Source organism: Alligator sinensis, unplaced genomic scaffold, assembly GCF_000455745.1.
Source record: "Alligator sinensis unplaced genomic scaffold, ASM45574v1 scaffold218_1, whole genome shotgun sequence".
Taxonomy (NCBI): domain Eukaryota; kingdom Metazoa; phylum Chordata; order Crocodylia; family Alligatoridae; genus Alligator; species Alligator sinensis.
The window spans coordinates 440-6,752 of NW_005842083.1; the positions used below are offsets into that span (position 1 = coordinate 440).

General features: G+C 49.3%; 1 long non-coding RNA gene across 1 annotated transcript in view; it reads left to right on the top strand.

The window, feature by feature from the left end:
- The first annotated feature begins 5,805 nt into the window (after positions 1-5,805).
- LOC112550339 overlaps positions 5,806-6,313 on the top strand; it is a 59,409-nt gene continuing 58,901 nt past the window's right edge. The window contains exon 1 of the long non-coding RNA XR_003094129.1: positions 5,806-5,940. This is a non-coding gene — a long non-coding RNA (uncharacterized LOC112550339). The remainder of the gene's footprint in view (positions 5,941-6,313) is intronic.

The following is a 6,313-nucleotide window of genomic DNA, read 5'->3' on the forward strand; positions in this document are numbered from 1 at the left end:
GGGGGGGGGTGGGCATATGGTGGAGTGTGCATGTGTACATGTGGGACTCACCCTGTGATCACCCCCTCCCTCACTGCCATTGTGGAGCCCCTGCCAGCACTCCTGCTAGCCTAGGCTCTGTGCTCCTGCCACTCCTGGCTCCTGGGCACCAGCATGGGCCCCTTCCTCTCATCTACCTGTTCTCTGCCACTTCCCCCATTTGCCACTACTGCCCTACCTTTCCACCTGCAGCTGCCATTTTCCTTGTCCCCCACCTTCCATGCCAGCCACTCTAGCACCACGCAGTTACCAGCTGCATGGCCAGGTCTGCAGAATGCAGCAGGAGCCAGTCCAGCCCAACACCACACAGAGCCAGCCAAGAATTGTGGGGGCCAGGTTGGGCCAGCTCTTATAGTTCATAGCCCACAGGGCTATAACTTATGTCCTATAGCTCCACAGGGCTATGCCCTGTGGTCCGGTGGAACCACATGGTGCCAGAGCAGCTGGTAGGCGAGGGGGCAGGGGGAGAAGCGGTGGCAGTGGGTGGGAAAGTAGGGAAATGGCAGTGGCAGCAGGTGGGAGCAGTGACAGCTGGGTGGGAGTGCAGGGCGTGCACAAGTGGGGGGACCTTCTGGTAGGGGCTCTACAGAGCTGGGCTGGACTGGACTGTGCCAGCAGGGAGAGTGAGAAGCTGAACTGGCTCCATAGAGCCCTTGCCAGTCTGGGCCCCCCCGGCCCTGGGGCACTGGTGCAGGACCCACGCTCCCACCCAGCGCCCAGCTATCACTGTGCTCCTGCCTGCTCACTGCCACTTACCCACCTGCCTGCTGCTGCTGCCACCACCACCACCATTTCCCCACTTTCCTGCCTGCCACCACCACTTCTCCCCAAACCCCTGCCCACCTGCCAGCTGCTCTGGCACCATGTGGTTGCCAACTGCATCACTGGGACCACAGGAGGCAGCAGGAGCTGGCCCGGCCCAGCCCCAAGGACAGAGGTGATTGCCAGTGGTCCTTCCCTCCCCCCACATTATTATCCGAGTTGCACTCCCAGAGGGAAGGAGTCAAGGAACGGCTCCAGGGCCACCAGGCCAGAAGCCTCTGCTAAGCAGAGACTTCCAACTGAGGGCTGGGGGTGGTGGTGGGGAAACGCGGTGAGGCTGGGCAGGCCTTGCTGCTGCAGCTGCTAGGTCCTGCTGCTGGCTCCTCCTGGGTCCTGCTGCCACTGGTGCCTTGTCACCTTTGACAGGCTGCCAGGGGCAGATAATAATTAATTTGCTAAATTTTTTAGGGACCCTGCAGGCCAGATAGAATGGCTTGGTGGACTGGATCTGGCCCGCAGGCCATATTTTGCCCACCTCTGAATTACTCTTTAAAGAACCACTCTGACTGCCTTCTGTCTTACAATATGAAGAAGAAAATGACAGGGTGGTCTGATACGTGAAAGCACTAAGGAAGGAATGGGGTCAGGGGAGGTTATTGCTGCAAGATATAGTCCTGCAATAAGATGAGTGTCACAGCGGGGACCTGCAGGAGGGCCGTGATCTCCTTACGGCCCCCCTCACCGTGCCAAGTCGGCCCAAGTTGGGCTCCCCTGGAATGTCGCCCCTCCCTGGGGGTCTTCTCTGTAATGTTGCCCCCTGTCTGGGGCCTTTGCAATAGGGCCCCCTCCTGGGGCTCTCCCTGCAATGTTGCCCGCACTCAGGCTTCTCAAATACAGCCCCCCATCTGGGGCTCTCTGCGCCCACTCTGGGGACTTCCCGGCAATGCCCCCTGACTCTCGGGCCCACCACGTTGCTCCCCCCTTCTCTCAGGGCTCACCGTGCCACTACCCCCTCTCACCGGGGCAACCGCAGCTCTACCCTGCTCCGGGGTTGTCACAGCACTAGCCCTTCTTCAGAGGCTCACCGTGCCCGCACTGGGCCTCCTAATAATATTGCCCTCTCTCTAGGGCTTGCCATGCCCCTACAGGGCTTCCTAATAACACTGCCCCCTTTCTGGGGCTTGCTGTGCCCGTCCTGGGCTTCCTAATAATGTGGCCCCCTCTCTGGGGTTTGTCATGCCCGCGCTGGGGCATCTCAAAGCTGCCCCTCTCTGGGGCTGGTGTCTATGTACCCCGCACACAACCCGGGGTCTATGTTCCCCGCCCGCAACCCACTGGCTGCGCTCCTCACTGCAAGCTGAGCCTTCACTGGTGCTGCGCCTTCACTGGCGCTGGGGTTCCCATACCACTGGGGTTCCCCCTGCAAATACTGCACCCTCCTGGCGCTAGGGTCCCACCCCCTGTGGGTCCCTATGAGAACACTGCACCCTCCTCAGGCGCTGGGGCCCCCACACTCCCGTGGGGCCCTTTATGAGGTTCAGCCACTCCTCTCTGAGCTTAACTGACACCACGACTCTGCCCTGCAACTCTCAGGGCCTAGTGCGCCCTCACTGGCGCCGGGGTCCTCACTTTATCATGAGCCCGCTATGAGGCCTCCTCCAACCCCTACAGCCTTGCCCAAACCACCGGTGTAATATCAAAGCCTGAACAGAAGCTCAAGCCTCCTGGCTATAACTTAAACACATGCTCTCTGGCTGTAACAACTTAACTCCAAGCCACCTGGCTAAACCATGGTGCCCAAACCTCCCAGAGCTGCCATCCTTCTCTCAGCTAGAGCAGTTCCTGCATTGCTCACCTCCTAGCTCCTGCCCCTCTGGCTGCTGGCAGGGAACTGCCAGTCTGGCCTCAGCCCTGGGCTTTATCAGGGCCAGGCCCTGCCTCCTACAGGCAGCTGGCTCGCCTTAGTTGCCCCGGCAACCCGCAGCTGTGCTCGTTATGTTCTGCCAGGGCTCTCTCTCCCTGGCAGTTTCTACTCCCTAGGAGCAGAGCACTGAGGTGCCCTGTGACAATGAGCCAATTTGGTTTTTAATAGGTTGTTCATTACTCACTCTTGCTAGACATAGCCACTACTCTTCAGTGCCATAGCACCTATTTTACTGGTGTAATCTGATTACCATATTCAAGTTAAAGATGGGCCCAAGTAAAATTGTAATGCCAGAGCAAATCCAAGTTTTAAAAAAGTTCAGGGTCAGATCCAAATTTTCAGCCCTATGTCTAATGAAGAATGATTTTTCTTTCCTGATGACCCAATATGTTGCTGTTTACATCTAAATAAAAATGTGGCAAGACCTTTAAATTAATGATCTAAACTATACTGATGAAAAACATGTTTTGTGGGGGAAAGGGCCTTCTACTGACACTGGAATGATAAGCCTGTAAGCAATGCTCATTCTGGTCACATCCAAATAAGCGTGGCTGTACAGTTTGTGGTGCTGTAGACATGTCTGCGGTGCCACATACTGCACATTCAGCTGTTTTCTGTGCTGCAAGGGGGCAGCACAGGGTTGGGTTTTTTTGGACCCCCTGGATATCCGGGGGGGCAACCCCCCCCCCAAAAAACCCCAAAACCAAAAAGACCCCCCCACAAAAAAAGGAGAGTGGTGCATTTGGTGACAGTGTGTGCTACTCAAAACCAGAGAGTCTGGCCAGCCAGAGCCACATTCCAGCTGCTGGCTAAGCTCCAACAGCAGGATTGCAGCTGCTGCTGCAGCCCCAGGAGACCCCAGGACCCCAGATAAGGCTGCTGGGACCAGCCCAGTGCTAACTCCAGCCTCCCCTACCCCACCTGGGATAACTTGCTATGCACCACAGGGAGCATGGCACAGGTGCTCTCCAGGGACAACTAGCAGCAGCACAAGGTATCCTGCTGCTAGTCGTTCCTGGCGAACCAAATGTCTATGCTCATGTGGACATGGCCTCTGTGGATAAATTTAGGATAGATAAACTGGCCTCAATTTGATGTACACTATAGATATCTGAAGATGTAGCTGTCCCACTACAGGAATCCCAAGGAGAGAAGCAACAACTATTTAGTATTATTGGAAGAATAAGCTATTGTTTGAAAAAGCAGTGTATTTCATCTTTATTTCCCATGGAATAGAATGGTTTAATCGAAATGCAGTAAGTCTAACAGAATTATCAGTAAGTAACAAATGATAAACCTACATGGCTTACTTTTCAAAACAAGCAAACAAACAAGCCCAAATCCTAAGTGTCCATACTGAATTTATTATAAGCCAATACTTTATTTTTCCTCTAGAATGGAGGAAATTGGACATGAAAGCTCTCTAAAAATACATGAGGCTTTATTGACACAAGTGAATGGAATTGTTTCTTCCTATACGGTACTTACACACTTGTGGAGAGCCTGCTCTGATGTGGTGGGCAAATCCAGTGAGTTGGAGTATACTCTAGTAATCGAGTGTGTTGGAGCACAGAAAGTGACATGCTCTAGCAGCCTCACGCATCACACGCATCAGCGGCGCAGCGCATCTCCGTGCTGAGAAAATGGTAGTGATGTGCTTTGAAATAAAACATATTCAATGTGCTTTAGTTCAAAGCGCCCCACTGCCATTTTCTCAGTGGGGGGACACACTGTGTTGCTGATACACATGATACACGGGCACTTTCAATTAGCACAGTTCCCTAATTAAAAGCGTCTGGTGCCACATCAGAAGCACATGTAAAATGCCCGAATTAAAATGTCTTTATATCATGCTTTACAGATATTTCTTTCTTCCCTGAATAGAGACTTTTGTTTATAAATATAAACTGAAACTACTAAAAATAAGTATCATTACAACATAACAAATCCTGTACCATGTCTTTGCAGAATTGGAAACTGTTATAACCAGGCATATCTTGCAAAATTATTAACTGTTTAAAACTTCCCAATTTCATATAGTAACTTTGGAAATGTCTGCCCTTATTCAAAATGGCCATGGTCTCCCATTATCTTTAAGTGATAAGCCAGCCTGCTCATATTTAACAAGTCCAACCTAATCTTTACTATAAGAACCAGGCAGGAGGGAAGTGAGACAATGAGGCAATAAAATAATGTGGGAGGAGGTTGGGAAACAGAGCCTGAGAGGATGTCAATATAGTCTTCTTGGGAAACCAGAATCAAGTCATACACGTGGATGCTCTTCAAAAGCTTTCATTTTCCCTCCACTTGGCCATGACTAATCTTTTGCTATGAACAATCCCATCGTCTGTGAAGTTTACCAATTCTTATGAATGCCAACATTTGTACCATTAGACAATGACCCTATAGAAACATCTGTATCTCTTACATGGACATCTGGTGTACCAGTAATTTTGGTAGCTTTCAAGATGCTGGTATACCAAAGACTTCACAGACCCAATAATCTGAAGGGAAAAAAAATGCAAATTTTTAACATGCATTGCCACAAACCCACTGGCTTTCTTTTTCTGTAGCAAAATAAATGAAACATTTCCAACCTTTTTTAAACAGTACTGAATGCTGCCAATAATTAAGAAAATATGTTAAGAAATAATAATAAGTAAAGAGAGAAAGAATGGCTTAGGTAATTGAAACTATAGAGAGAACTGCAGAGGAAAATTAGAGAGAAACTTTAAAAGAACCACTGAAGGTTGGCCTTATCCATATTCTAGCGAAAATAAACTTTCAAAATAGTATGGTACAGTCTTAGAAACTATGACAATCCTCAAACACCTTGGCATGGAAGAAGTTAATACTCTGCAAAGTGTGACAGCTATTTCCAGTATCAAAGTTAGCTCATAATGAGGAACAGACTGTATTGTTAAGCTGACTATTGTGCAAGAGAAAGTGGGATAGCAATGTGTCAGAAGCTTTAAAACTGGGTTAAAGCCTAGTAATAATTAACACTAGTTTAATTTTTAAATTGTTAGTTGTGTGAGAAGTTAAGATTTAAACTACTGCTGAGATATGTTCCTGCTTCTCCAGGGTGGAAAACATGTCAGCTTCCCAAAACAGCTAAATATAAATCTCACTGCACTGAGAGACGATTGTACCAGCAGAATTATCAGGAGGCATCTAGCACACGTTATCCAGACACAGACCCTTTGCCAGTTACAGTAAGTGAAAGTTGAAGGTATTTTAAATCCAAAGTCTGCAGTGTTTTGCATGGATATGAACTATTGTTCCTCTGTCAGATTTCAGGGTTTGCCAGTTGTCCTCAATATATGCTGATTCAAATAAATATTGCCTTGTATAGCTAATACAATTTCTTAAACACAAATATAGACACATATTCTAAGCCAGAAGAGGCAATAAAATATCATTACAAAAGAAAGTCTCTTATAGTTTCATAGTAGCTAGGGTCAGGAGGGACCTGAACAGATCATCTAGCCTGACCACCTGCCACAGGCAGGAATGAATGCTGGGGTCACAAGACCGCAGACAGGTGATCATCCAACCTCCTCTTGAATTTGCCCAAGGTAGGGGTGA